The sequence below is a fragment of the Dreissena polymorpha genome, chromosome 2, assembly GCF_020536995.1.
Source record: "Dreissena polymorpha isolate Duluth1 chromosome 2, UMN_Dpol_1.0, whole genome shotgun sequence".
NCBI lineage: Eukaryota > Metazoa > Mollusca > Bivalvia > Myida > Dreissenidae > Dreissena > Dreissena polymorpha.
Window position 1 is genome coordinate 88280634 of NC_068356.1, and position 15825 is coordinate 88296458.

At 38.3% G+C, this 15825-nt stretch overlaps 1 protein-coding gene across 1 annotated transcript in view; it reads left to right on the forward strand.

Moving 5' to 3' along the window:
• LOC127867957 (folliculin-interacting protein 1-like) overlaps positions 1-15825 on the forward strand; it is a 280754-nt gene that overhangs the window by 145733 nt on the left and 119196 nt on the right. The window lies entirely within an intron of this gene.

The following is a 15825-nucleotide window of genomic DNA, read 5'->3' on the forward strand; positions in this document are numbered from 1 at the left end:
AACATCTGTTGACATGGTCTTAGTTCTTGATTAACAATTTGGCTCGTAGGTCAACATTACTTCAAACCAATACATAATTCAGATATGATAATTATATAAGGGTAATTCCAATTTCCTAAGATACATAACGATACAAGTTCGGATTGAATGTGTATCGAACGTGTATCGGGGTTTGCATAATCGATTATAGAAGTGTTAGGTTTCAAATTACCAATATGGGTTGTCCATAGAGAGCATCTGTTTGTATGATCAAGTATGCTAATGAAATGAGGTCTCCTGTTCCGAAAGTGATAATTATGTATTGCACTTTTCTGCTGTGACGTGTGATAGATGAATGAGCATCCATCTAATTAACAAGGGTTATTCGAAGGGGTGAGTTTAGAAAATCGGGGGAAGAGAACAGTTAACCAACCAAGAATGAGATAGGAAATATCCCAAATTTTATGTTCATGTACCTTGGAATAAAAGTACTGTGTAGCGTAATTACACGTTGTTCGTGCAGAACACACGGTAACAAACAAAGTTCATTTCTGTTTTCATCGCGATTTATTTCTGTTGAATATTCTCTAATACAACGCTTGCTGATGTTTGTCAAATACAATCTAACAGCGCGGCGGCCAATATGGCCGCCACTTCAAGAAAGCGTGACTGCTCTACTCGATTGTCAAACTAGAACTCTAGAATTTTTCTTCTTACAACAAAGCACAGCATTTTATTCCAAGGTACATGAACATATAATTAATTTAGATACAGTAGAAACCCTCTAAACCGGATCCTCTCTATATCGGAATCCTCTTTAAACCGGACAAATTGTTCGGCCCCATTTTTTTCCCCTATAAAACCATGCGTAAAATATCTCCTCAAGACCGGAATCCCCTCAATTCCGAATACCGGTCATTCTTTGGATCAGAATTGGGTCATTCCATACGTAATTGTACCTCTCTAAACCGGTCTGGACCGGTTTATTGCATCTGAGACATTTAGTCAAACACTTGTGAATAGCGGATTAAAGACGCGCGAAATTAATAAATGTGTTCGAAACTTTTGCAAACTGTAAAAATCGCAAACCAATTTAAAGAGACTTGGCCTGTGATGGATATATCGATCAAGAGAAGTGATAATACTGATTAAGATTACTGAGAACAAACAATAGTGTCATTTAGGCTTTAGTGTGTTTTGTCTTTGACGTAGGAAGCCGTGCTAAATCTTAATAAGTTTAATGCTATTTAATTTCAAATTGTTTATTACAATTGCTAATTTAGTGTCATATAAAATGGTGATTTGCAGAGTTCTTGAAGCAGTTGAATTTAGATATGCATGTAGATTTTTAAATTGGAAATTAAAATAACTACGACTAAAATGTCCGAACATCCTTCTCACAAAGGCGCTTGGAAAAGACAAACACAAACGATCAAAGAATCGAAGATGTTGCCTAAACCTACACTCAAGATGCTGTCAGAGAAATATGGGGATAGGAAAGTCGACGATCGGGATATCGTGCGAAAAATTGTCTGTGTACATGTCTCATTGGTTGTTCTTATGTGTTACAATATGAATGGATGCTATATATAATATATAATATATATATAAATAAACTATTACCGTTTGCTGTAAGTTTGTGTTTTTTCCACATAAGGCTATGTAATAGACCTTCTGAAAGTAAAATAGTCCACTTCCCCTCTAAACCGGAATCCTCTCAAAACCGGAATTTTCGTTCGGTCCCGGAGAATTCCGGTTTAGAGGGGTTCCACTGTATTTCCTATCTCATTCTTGGTTGGTTAACTGTTCTCTTCCTCCGATTTTCTAAACTCACCCCTTCGAATAACCCTTGTTGATTGGATGGATGCTCATGCATCTATAACACGTCACAGCAGAAAAGTGCAATACACAATTATCACTTTGGGAACAGGAGACCTCATTTCATTAGCATACTTGATCATACAAACAGATGCTCTCTATGGACAACCCACATTGGCGTGGACAACGACAAAAAGAAAACTGACCTGGGCTGATATTTGGAGCTACGAACCTCTGAGGATAGCGTTCCTGCTCAGATCAGTCTATGACCTGCTACCGTCACCCTCAAACCTGCACAGATGGGGTCTACAGGACCACCCCAAGTGCCAATTGTGTGACAAGACAGGAACCATGGAACATATTCTGTCATCGTGTACCACAGCCCTCACCCAAGGACGCTACAGGTGGAGACACGACAGTTTTCTTCAGGAACTCGCTGACAAGTTGGAACGCGAGAGGACCAAGAAGAGGCCCTGATAGAAACCCCAAATGATTCAGTTCGTGAAGGAAGAACAAAAGGCGCCTAAAAAACTGCAGCCTACCAGTTCTGTGTTAGATAAATCTGATCAGTGGGACATGTCTGTTAACCCGAAGCAATAGCTAGTGTTCCCGAACATTATCCAGACAACATTAAGTCCTGACATTGTGTTGTGGTCCACTAAAGATAAGTGTCTGATCATGGTTGAACTGACAGTCCCTTGGGAATCTCGTTGTGAAGAGGCCTTCGAACGGAAAAAGGCCAAGTATACATACTTGCAAGAACAGTGCAGACAGAAGGGATGGCGAGTGTAGCTCTACCCTGTGGAAATCGGCACTAGAAGATTCCCAGCACAGTCGCTGTGGAGAATGTTCAGTGTCTTGGGCATCAAAAGAGCAGACAGGAAGAGAGCAGTGGGCAAACTGAGCATAGCAGCAGAAAGGGCATCCAGTTGGTTGTGGATGAAGAGGAAAAGAGGAACTGGAATCCTACCACCAACACGTAGTGTCTGATCAACACTGCGAGCCCGCCGCCTGGAGAGTGTCCTGTGATTAAAGGGCCGAAACACTTGTTGATAGGCGGTTCTAAGCTGATGATGTTGGTGGTTCTGGCAGTACAGAACTGTATCTCACTCATGTAACAAGGTATTTTTTTCAGACAAATAAAGGTTCAAATAAGGTACTATATGTTGCGTACATTAAATCGATCTATTTGTTGTTTGTTTTCATCATTATTTCCTTTAGTTCTTTAAATTTAATTTATTCTGAAATAATTTCAATTTATGTGAATTTTTTTAACAAAAATGGTCGCGAAGAAGTGCCAGGTATGGATATTTTTGTTGTAACCACATACCGAGCTCTAACATTGTGTTCTACTCCTGAGTTTGTTGTTAGTAAAAACAAATAATGACAACATTATAATCGTTCCAAAATGCATATCCTTGCATCCTAATGTTTAATTCAGACATAATTAGTTAAATTATATTTGATATTGTGCATGATTATCATTAAAAACGATGATTTTGTCAACCTTCTCTACATGCGTTTATATGAATTCAACCTCTTTTTGCCAACCAGTGGGCGGAGTCTAGACTTTGCAGGTGCGTGTGACGTCACGCGTTTAGTCGTCTATACCCCTGTAAAACATAGATCGACGGCTATTGTGTATCATTTATACCATATGAACTTACAAAGCAGCAGCCTTGTGAACAGATCGTGCGTTTGTTATTCATGACTTATTGATTTAATTTTTATATTTTTAATAATTTCCCATCAACTTCAGTAAACTTTTCAAAAGTCGGCCATAGTTGTTATCGTCGTTTACAATGATCTCCTATACCCGACTTGTGTGTAGTTGTCATACGTTAAGCCGGGAAGCAATATCGTTCGTTGTCGGTATCCGGATGCGCCGCCCCCTCGGCGGTCACCCGCGGCGACTCCGTACTCTGTCGCACACTTCCGGTGGTTTTCTGATGTAACGCCATAATCGGACGCCCTGCACCTACGGTCTGTCGCGTTGATATAACAACCGGACGCACTGTTCCGGCGGTCTGCCACGTTGACACCAGCCGGATCCACATGCCCGGCGCTCGGTTTGGCCTTATCTCCAGTGGCCGGTTTGGCCATCTCTCCCACTGCCTGGCTAATCGCCCCTCCCTGGGCTACTTCGGCCGCCACTCGGCCGCCACCTGGTCGGCCCTGTTAGTGGCCAATTTTCTCGCCGCCTCTCGGCTGGCTGCTTCCGCAGACTGGACCGCCACCTGTTGTATGCGAAACGCATCCATGCACACAGAATCCCCATGGTCTCCTTCAGTGCTCTCGCCCGTGACCATCCTTGGATCACTGACGACATCTGGCACTGTTAGCAGCACCAACGGGACTGCATCGCGCACATCCTTGACATGCTGTGGGCTTCCCCTCTCGAGGCTCAAAACCTCATTATGCTTGGCCACGGATGCAAATGTCCCCATCCACCACAATTAAAGCACGATATGCCCCGCCTTGCCATGCCAGGATACTCGCCCCAATTGGACCCATATCTACCTCGCTTGGATCTCTCAGAGTGGAAATTTGAATTTTGGTATCCACCATGGTACCGATTGTTTCGCCAGTTCCCGGCGCTCCCATCGTAAGCATTTGGACCGGATCTCCTTTCGTATGCATGTTGGCCGTTGTGCCACCGGTTCCGGACCTTCCGTGGGTAAGGGCCCTCCACAGAGTATTCAGCGTAGTCTTCATTTCGGAACGGCTGACCCAGTTGTCTAACAAAGGAATCAACGCACGAACTTCCAAATGAGTTCGATAATCGCTCCACAGCATCCAGCAGCCTCTCGACCACCTCGGTCAATTAGTCGACCGCCGACACACTGACCTCATCTGCAGTGGGTGCCTTTTTCACCCCGTGAACCCACCTCGACTCTTCTTGCTCACTCTCCTGGGTATACCTCGGAGCCGCGGCGCAAGCCGACTGAACACGGCTATATAACTTCACCATGTTCATCGCATCTCCCATAGATGTGGGTGACTGCAGGCTAACATGCTTGCCGGCCTCCTTGTCAATCAAACCGTGACAAAACTTCGTCACTGCCTGTTCAGCGGCGTATGCATAGGGCAGATCACGAAACGCCGCTGTTGCCAGCTTCAGCGCCCGATCTAACCGATCGTCTAGGGACTCGCAAACTTCCTGATGGGCAACGTGGAAACGGCCCTGCGCGGTGGCGGTTAGCTCCCTGGCGCCAAAACGCTCCTGCAGCCGCTGCATTAGCTCTGCGTAAGGTACAGACCCTCTCTCTTCGGTAAGCAACGCATAGAAATCGACCGCCTTTCCTGTCAAACACCAACCAAGGCAATCGGCGCATTCTGCGTCAGACCAATCATGCACCCTTGCGTAGCGCTCAAACTTGCTCTGAAAAACAAACCAATTGCTCTGCCCATCATATAGCAGGCTCTTAGGCAATTTTGTCAGAACATCCCGATCTTTCTGGGTCGGGGGAATACTTGGGTCAGAAGAGTTACTTGGTCCGGGCAGGTTATTCAAAACCGGAGCATTGCTGGGTATGGGAACGGCGACGGTAGATGGGAATGGGACAGGTAGACCATTCGGGACAAGAGAGCCCCCGAGGCACGATGGAATTCGGTAGGCCCATTGCCCCTACCCTGGGGCAAACCTAACAACTGGGGCGGGGCGGAGACGCTTGATACGACATTAACCGGTATCGGTATGCCTGTAACCACTACAGGGTAATAATTTCCCATCAACTTCAGTAAACTTTTCAAAAGTCGGCCATAGTTGTTATCGTTGTTTACAATGATCTCCTATACCCGACTTGTATGTCGTTGTCATACGTAAAGCCGGGAAGCAATATCGTTCGGTGTCGGTTTTTACAACATTGGCGATTGTAGCTGTGCAAAATAAACGAGAAAACAATATGTTTTAAAACCAGACGAAATCATAGTTAATGGTAAGATTAAGTAATACGCCTGCGAAATAATTCAATGTATTTTCAAATACTATCGGAAATTGCACGCAATCATAGGACTGAATGTTTTTTCACGGGTGAAATTCAGAAAAATAATTGTTGCAAACCCGTGTCGACTGAAATTGTAGCTAGTATTATCCCTTGTTAGTATATATAGTATATAGTAAAAAAACGAGACTTTTCCCTGTGTTCGCTCTTTGAATGTATTTAATATTACTTACAGCCACAGGACATGAAGTTCGATTGTTAAACGTAGGCCAATCAAACGCCCACGAAAAATGCAAACACCAATATAATTTACGTTTAATTGTTTACAGTGGTGGGATTTTTAAACAACAAACAAAGACATCAAGGAGGAAATCATAATTTTATACAGGAGCCACACAAATTCCACTTATGATAACAAAGAGGGCACAAAATCAACGTATTTCTAAGTTGGCGCCAAGGAAAGTCTGTGAGTCTAAAAAAGAATGAACCACAACATAATTCTAATAATAAATAATATGGTATCAATGAGCATTGTATTAAATTCTCAATCAAACCACATTAATGATAAATCAAAGTACTGGCAGTACTGGTGTGACGATGCTTTTGAAGAGGATGGATATAAAACATCAATTTAAGTTTATCTATATCACCACAATTGTGTATGTTGATAAAACCATTTGGGTTCGATAAAAAATTTGTGTACGAAAATTTTTGGAACGAAAAAAAATTCGGTACGAAAACATTTGCGTACGAAACATTTTTGGTACGAAAAAAAGTTTAGGGGTACGGGGAAGTAGTACCCGTGGGTAACTTGACCCATTGAGCGAAACTGGGAGGCGGGTCACATTCTTGTTCATTAAGTATGGCAATACATTCATGATGATTATCGAAAGTAGGTATGAGCACATAGCCGGACCATGTGAGCTCAATCGTATGAGCACTTGACTATCCGAGTTCGCCCACGAACATATGGATAAGTTAACTCATAGCGAAATGACCTTATACATGTATATGCTGAAATCTAACAATCGAACGAAATATCAAACATGGTATGTACACTTAGTTGGTTGTGTAATTTCTGTTAGAATATCGTATTCAATATGTAAATTTTAAATGATTGTGCCCGCACTTGAGTTTGTTGCCTTGTTTGAGTCTATACGCGCCTAGGCTGCACCCAGTGTGTGTATTCGTGTTTTTCCAAGGTAATGAGTTACCTCCGCGCTGAGGCTGCATAATGTTGGGACCCGGAGTGTGTCCATCACTCCTACCTAATAAGATTAGATTGACGACAGTTGGGACGAATTTTGAATGATAGCTGCAATTTCCAGTTATTTGTTTTGTACTGAAATACTTTTTAATTTTTTATATGGTCAAATGCTGCGGGGGGGAGGGGGGGTGAGCTTTTCCGGAAAAAAACAACTTTCAGGAATGGTGACCACAAAACATACAAAATATAACATTGCGCCGGGTGCGGGAATTGAACCGGTGTCGTTAAGGTGAAAAAGCGAACGTCCTTACCACTGCGCTAGCGGGACAGTCAATTACGCAAAGAAATGTTGTTTTATCTATATATATCATATACTTTTCTATAGTTTAAATGGGTGAATACTTTCTCCTCATGTGCGTTTCTTCCGATTTAAATTTTCATCATAAAATACTACATGTAATAAATTGCACGTCTATCAAAAAGTATTGTTTTACTGTGTTATTTATAGTGAACTGGCAAATTTCGGTAGCCCATTCAGTCTTTCGAGATCGGTATCCATACTAATTGATCGAGTATAAAAAAGTTTTGTGCTGAGATAATGAAACGGTTTCCGTCATATCATAACACTATATTACATGTAGGTCACAATGAACTAAATATTTTCCCTATAAAATTCAATGTAAAAGCTACAACTTTAAGCGAAAACAAATGCAACATTTTGCACATAGAGACATACCACATAACTTTTCATAAATGAAAAGTTATCTTAGAGATCTATATACAAACCAAGAAAGAACATGACACGAATCAAAATCGACTGCTTTTGCAAAAAAACAAAAACGGCCGTTTTCTTGTGGAATGCAACCTTTTTCAGTGCATTCTTTTTACTATAGTCCCTAACTTTATCATATTTCAGGGATTTAGTAGTGAACACCGATTCATGCCCCATTACTATCTGCAAAAAAAACAACAGAACAATAGTCTAAAGAGGAAAAAATGCCTTTGAGTAAACTATGCTATTTTGTTTAAAGAGTACAGCTCGATTATGTAGTATAATGTAACCTCTAAGACAACGTTCACTGTTAGCATCACGAAAAATAAGAATTTCTTGATAATTATTATCCTATTTTCATTGTGCATGACAAATTTCAGGTTGATCTTTCACCTATAAATGCTTGAAAATGCATTTTATAGTAACGCCTGGTAAGCCATCTGGCTTTCGCTCACGGTGCTTTGATTTATAAAGGGCGTTCACGAGTAAAAATGTTAACACAAATAATACAAATCAGTCAAAATACTGGGAAACTGTAACAAGCTATGTCGAAGAAGAAATAAACAAGAATAAAAACGTATTAATTGGTTCTTTAGCACAAATTGTTGCGATTTGAGATGCTCAGGACGAGTTTGTGTACGTTTTTTTTTAAATATGTTTTTTTGAAAAATCAGTTGTTTTTTTACTAAAAACCTCGCAATGCTCCTGTAACGCCTGGTTAGCCATCTGGCTTTCGCTTACGGTGCTTTGATTTATAAAGGGCGTTCACGAGTAAAAATGTTAACACAAATAATACAAATCAGTCAAAATACTGGGAAACTGTAACAAGCTATGTCGAAGAAGAAATAAAAAAGAATAAAAACGTATTAATTGGTTCTTTAGCACAAATTGTTGCGATTTGAGATGCTCAGGACGAGTTTCTGTACGTTTTTTTTAAATATGTTTTTTTGAAAAATCAGTGTTTTTTTTACTAAAAACCTCGCAATGCTCCTTAAATTCATGAAACAAACGCATTTATTCATTTACCAAAACGCATAATACCATCCACAAAATTGGTGATTTTATGTGATTTTGTGACGGGGCCTGGCTTGCGTTAATATTATATCAGTTGTTTTTGTTTCCTCATGTTGAAAGCAATACTGTGCTATCTACGATTATCGATACTCCATTATGTCTTTCCCGGAAGATTTAGTGACCGAGTACCGAGTCAAAATGCGAAGTATTATTCAAAAATACATCATACAAAATACTATCAAAAATGATCAAAACAAACAGTTTTGTTGTTTTCTGATGATTTTAAGCGAATATGGATAAATTATTTCCGGTTGTCATGAATTTTTCTAATGAACCGTGTTTTACCTATAATTATGAAACAATGATGAAATGAAATTGTAATGCATATTTAAATAAAACACTCTTCGTGTCTTTTATGTTTTGCTTAAAACAATGAAATAATGGTTTCATTGAGCACTTAGTAAATTAAGTATTGGATTTTTACGTTCTTCTACCGTTGATCTGATAAAGAATCGGCGGTTATTAAGGTTGGTTACATATAGCCTCATCTGCACATGTGTATGCTTGTATTTCAGAGTTCATTTAGAAGTCCTGCTGCGTCTTCGCGAATTCAGGAAGCAGTATGGTTGTTTTTATAACGTTTTTATAGGTGATTGCAAATAAGTAAAGTTGTATTTACTTTAAATAAGAGAAAGAGTACAACACAATAAAATGATTGTACATTTATTAATTAGTTTTATTTCAAGATAATAATTGACAGACAAACATAACATGCCTGTCTCTAAATTGTTTGAAACTCATTTTTATTAAATATTTCTCTAAATATTCAAACTCATAGTTACTACGGTATTCAAAAACTATACACATAATATAGCAATAATACATTACTAAAGTGAAATAAACATCTTTGTGTAAGAAGGCACCTAAGTGATGTATAGTTTAAGTTTTATCATAATTTTTTATAACAGATTTCAGTGCTAAAATGTTATGTGATTTGTATGCCTTTACATAGCGAGAGGCTTTAAGGATTGCACATGTCTGTAGGTATGATGGTCTTGAATCTTTTGTTTTGAACTTTTCTTTAAACACCAGGTGGTTCTTGCTTTAACTTTCAAAATTTAATTACCTTGATATGTATATGATGGTACAGACAGATTTTGGGCTGTTGCATGTTTGGCAGAATTGTGGTCCTTCGTGTGTTTTTCCAACATATACAAACAGGAATTTTTTCAACGGTTATGGTCATTTGTCTGCTTTTCCAACAAAGAATATATAGTTGTGAAGCTTGAGTTTTCAATCTTTGTTTTATTACTGGATGGATCTCACTAAGACTTGCCTTGTTGAATAATCTAAATTCGTGTATGATCTTAAAGAAATGAATGTATGCGTCGACAACTTTAGGCAGTTTTAAAGGATTTTACTCAAATTTTTACATTTTAATTAACATATTTTTTTTAGATTATTGAAAGGAAAGAAACATTGACTGTGTCAAGTTTTTGCAAAATTACGGCTCATTGTCTGTTTCTGCACTATATACAGTCCAACCCGACTTAGTGGTCACCTGAAAACAGCGGTCACCTGTAAACAGGGGTCATTATAGACTCTCCCATTAAAAAATTCTATATTACGCCTGAGTATAACGATCACCTCGAATGAGCGGCCAACAGCAACGGTCACGAGGCAGTTATTTCAAGGTGCGAAAAGTTAACACTCAAATCAATCTGAATGAGTTGTTGTCTCTTACATCTGACGTCATAACAACTTTAATGCGTCTATTTTGCAGCTTAATCTGATGGCAGCATCTGCCTTTAATATGATAAATGCGACCAACTATGAGAAAACAAATATTGGGGTTTTGAGAAGGTACAAGATGTCAACAGAAAGTCCAAGCTAGTGAGTGTTGTTATACGCAGCCGTTAAACACATCAGTGTTTGTCTATTTTGTGAAAACATATGTTTAGTTGAACATTTCTAGCAAACGACCATTATTTAATCAAAGCGCTGAAGGCACTGAAGTTGTTCGCTATTGCATACTCTTAGACGTAACTCATTTTTCAAAATTAGGTTATAGCCTTTCTATCGCAAGTTTGAAATGAAGATTGTTTCTTTGCGCGCAGGTCGATATGTGTGTGCATTGTTTATCATCCTATTTATGTTATAGAGATGACTTAGACGAAATAACAACAGCATGTCTTTTTTTAGACGTTCTTTAAGCATAAAACATATAATGAAAATGGTATAATGACAACCATTTAATATAAAATAAAATTTGCATGCACCATCATATTAAATGAACATTGTTGGAATACCGAATACTTATCACACTAGGAATACAATTTCATGATGGAAATTGCCTTTATAAAACTTTTTTGTCGCCATATACAAATTCAAAATGTACAATAAAACCTTAAATGATCTTTACATAACGTCAGCAGACACGAATGCATACATTCAAGTATTTCTAAGGCTGATTCGAGAGAAATTCTCTGAGCGTTGGCCATATCACTGTGTCTGTGCACAGCGTCAAGAATGTACCACTATTCAGTGTAAAGAATTTCGAACTACTCGCTGCATGTTCAAACGACACAAATTGTGGCCCAGTTACAATTACGCGTTAAATTCAATCTCGCAGAATTTCAGGGTCTGTAATCGGTCACTAAATCGTCAATTGAAGACATAATTGACTATCGATAAACACAGTTTTGCTTTCAAGATGAGAAAACAAACGCTACCGAAATAGTATAGGGTCACGATAAGAGGGCAATCTTTTCAATATCTAACCACAAATGTTAGCCGTACTCGGTCGGCAAGTCTGGAAATCGTTCCTGAACGCCTGGAAAGGATACCCAAATTTGCCAGTTTGCTATATTTGCTTTTTTTCTATCGAAAAGCATCTTGCTAAAATGTGCCATTTACAAACGCCATGAGATTTTTAAAGACCCGCGTCATGCTAAAATGGGTCTTAGGCCATATGCGCCCATCATAGCTATAACCCACCCAACATGCGCATCTTGCAGTCTGGTCAGGTGATACATAATGAGACCATAAAAGTGATTTTATAGCGGATTGCATCGCCTTTGAGAATGCGAATGCTAGGCATGAGCTACGCTGGTCGGAACGCCAAAGGACCCATTTGTCGACATAATACTGCGTGTTAATCAACTATTAATATACAATATATTTTAATGGTGAAGAAAGAAATGTGTGTGTTAATCAAATATTAACATACAATATATTTCGGTGGTGAAGAAAGAACACTGTTAAGCAAAAATTATAACGATATATAGCGATGGTATAGAAAGAAAACTATATTAATAACCATATATTTCGATGGTGAAGAAAGAAACTCATGCGGTGAACATGCAAAATTGTGAAATAAAAACATAATAGTTGAACTTTTGTTTTTAAGTTAATTATTTAGAAACGTAAATTTTCAAACTTTATTTCAAAGTCAGCATTTACGCCGAATATCTTTTTAAAAGATATGTCTTGTTTCGATTTCAATTTTTTCGGTTAATGTATATGCATGGTGTTCTAGTAGTATAGAGTTTACCAGGTTTAAGTCACGTGATGTACATAGCTGACTGTACCGATTAAGGTAGCGCACCTCTAATGGGCACATATCCAAATATAATCTAATTAATTATTTTCTTAATCAGCATCATTTCACTGAACTACATGCAAATTTGTAGGTAGGCTTTCCATGCTTTAAAAAAAAATATACCGATTTTTTCAAAACCACCCCCACGCTCGGCTTTTGTCCAGTTTATTTTCACCCCTGGGGTATATAAAAGTTCCATAATTCATTCAAATTTCCAAATATGGGCATGCAGTTGGTGTGCACAGATGCTGTAAAGGTGTTTAAAGTTTAAACAAGATGAAATAAGTATTCTTTTACAGACATTTATTTTTTACAAATTTTTATCTATGGAAGAGCGCCATAAAATGTAAGTGATTTCAGCCAAGTAAAAATTGGGTCGGTTAAAAACAAAGTGTCATAAAATTTAAAATAGTATCATTTAAGTCATATTTTAAACTTAGTTTTTATAGAAACACTATATACAGCAAAAATACCAAGAAATAGACAGATTTACCGTTTACTTTTTGAAATAAAAATAAAAATGCAACATGCATGGTTCGTATTTTCAACAGTAAATCACCCAATTTCGCAATAACGTTGTTTTAATTTTAATAATTGAAGAATGTGCATAAAAATTGCAACATATTTAACAATAAATATAGCTTATATGCCATATTAAATCAAATTACGTTAGAAAATAAATAAAACACGTCGCAAAAAAGTATACGTCGTCGGCAGGATTCGAACCTGCGCGGGAATATCCCAAAAGATTTCTAGTCTATCGCCTTAACCACTAGGCTACGGCACCTCATAGTAGGCTCTTCAACCTTCGAAGAAATCGCGGGAAATCATTAGAGGTGCGCTACCTTAACATGCATACACTGGAGCTCTGCGCTCTCTCTCAAACCAGCTTTCCATCGTGTTAAATCTATTGTATTCACATACTCTAATATTGGTGCTTATTAAAAGTAGTAAGAACACTTCAGTGTCGTTCTTTATTAACACCAACAGACAGATAACAAAACACATGGAAAGAAATCTCTCCCGTGGGATGGGATAGTGCCTTGAGTTAAATATTGGATGTGAAGCTGGGTACGCGTGTATACAGTCTTATTTTTTGCGTCGAAATCGATACACGATACACGCAATCAACACACTAATTATCGCATTCCAGGAAATAATGAAAACATTTGATTTTCTGATTTGATTTGTCTTTTTCTCCAGTTTTGGTTATTTGAAATATTTCATACGAACTAACATGTGTTGATTTTTCTTGTTTCGTTTTCGAATGCGCAACAAGAAAACGGTATATACACGGGCCTAGACTTTCCTTTAATCGCCATGTTTTGGTAACATTGCTGTGGACATGACGTGACAAGCGGGAATAAGGAAATATATGTTGGAAATATATTTACAAAGATACACGCTTCATATTTAGAGTCAAATACATACTCAAAATGTACGAATATTTCGCAAAATATTACGTAAAATAAAGTTAACCCATAAATAATCAGTGTTTCTTATAGCAATAGCCAACATTTCAACGCTAAATGTGGTATGGTAACATAGATTTAACGAGATACAAAATGCTCTTTTTTATTTTTTGTTCCACAATATATTATATTATATGAATTCCATGACACCAGAAGGTCAAATAGTAAATAATTTATGTTTGGCATAAATGAAATTTACCATAAAACATAATAGATGGACGGGTCTTTTAATATTGAAAGGGCAGTGTTGACAGATTTTGAAAAAAGGGCATTTATTATTTCAATCAAGCTATTTATGATACTCTGAACAATTAAACACGTTTAATCAACTTATCTATTATACTTAGAACAATTTTGAAAGCAAGAACAAAAGTATGATAAAAACGTCTGCCTTAACCGGGAACGCAGTGAGCAAAAGCCAACGCACTACAACTTCATCACTAAAATTCGTGATTATAAGTGCGTACTTCAGACGCTATAACACTTAATTCCCTAATTCTCGCCTAACGCTTATTATTGGTAATTTGACGATTTTTATTGATGTTTTTTCGATAAACGAATCGATATATAACATTTTTCTATTCAAACTTGTAATTGTGTTTGTTTGAATATAATGCAATATATAATATCATCATTTTTTTTTAATGTAGGATGAAAATTTAACAAGCTATGATCGTGTCCATTTAAGGTAACTTTAAAAAAAACATAGTGTCTTAGGTATTTTAGGAATGTATTAAGTACAAAGTAAGTTAATATACATGCACGTATGCATTGTTAAAAGAGAGCATGTACATTTTATGTAAAAATAGCCTCTTGAAATCATTATCGACACAATATATTTTAAGTGCGGATGTCTCGATTTATAATTCAGTTTAATACTCGACGAAAAGAATTGTCCGTCTGTGCGTGCGTGACATGTGTCTGTCCGTCCGTAATATTTTGTTTTAAACAAAATCGCCTGCATCATAGTCATTGGGTGACAGCACGAAGGTGATAACATGTCATTATCTCCCATTATCGTCTTCGTATTGTATTAGTATCGGGTCTTCGTCGTAGCACTCAACTTGTCGTCATAGTTCTGACGTGATTTCGCAATTTCATAATCGCACTGAATACTATCGACTTAACAATCGTACCGTGCATATTTGAAGGCCAAATCAAGCCAGACCACTATGGGATCCGCAATGAACTGCTGAATTGGATCAAGAGCTTCCTCAGCAACAGAAACCATGATCGAAGTCCTTGTCGAAGGCCACACCTCATGGTCTGCCCATATCACATCAGGTGTCCTCCAGGGCTCTGTCCTCGGTACCCTTCTCTTTCTACTGTACATAAATGACATGTCAGTAAGAGCATCCTTAACCACACGCCTCATTGCTGATGACAGTATACTGTATCGAAAGATCAGAAAAACTGAAGATACAGACATCCTGCAAGAGGATCTAAAAAACTGGAACAGTGGGAGAGAGACTGGCCGATGCTATTTAACCCATTAAAATATGAAACCAACCATTTTACCAAAAAAAAGCATTCAATCAAGAGGACCAAAGATCTTCACGTCCACCAACTCGCCAATGTCACAAGTGGGAAGAAACTAGGGGTCACATTACACTTAAAACTGCTCTGGAACAGTCATGTTGATGAGGTTTCAAAAAAAGCCAACAACCCCCCTGCCTTCCTGAGACAAAATATCAACAACTGTCCGACTAATGTGAATGATCAATGCTACAAGCCCCTGTTGGGCCCAATCCTGGAATACGCATCTACAGCACGGGACTCATATACAGCGGGAAACATATCCCTGCTAGAAACAGTACAGCGCAGAGCTGCCAGATTCGTCAAGGTAGACTACAGGACGACAACCAGCACACGCCAAACGATCGCCTCTCTGGGATGGCTATCCCTGCAAATTGATGTACATGATAACCAACTACCTGATAGAAATACCAGCCAACCTTTACCTCCATCCAGCTACTGTGTTCCTACAGAGAGGGAGAAAGGTATGCTTCCCCGTCCCA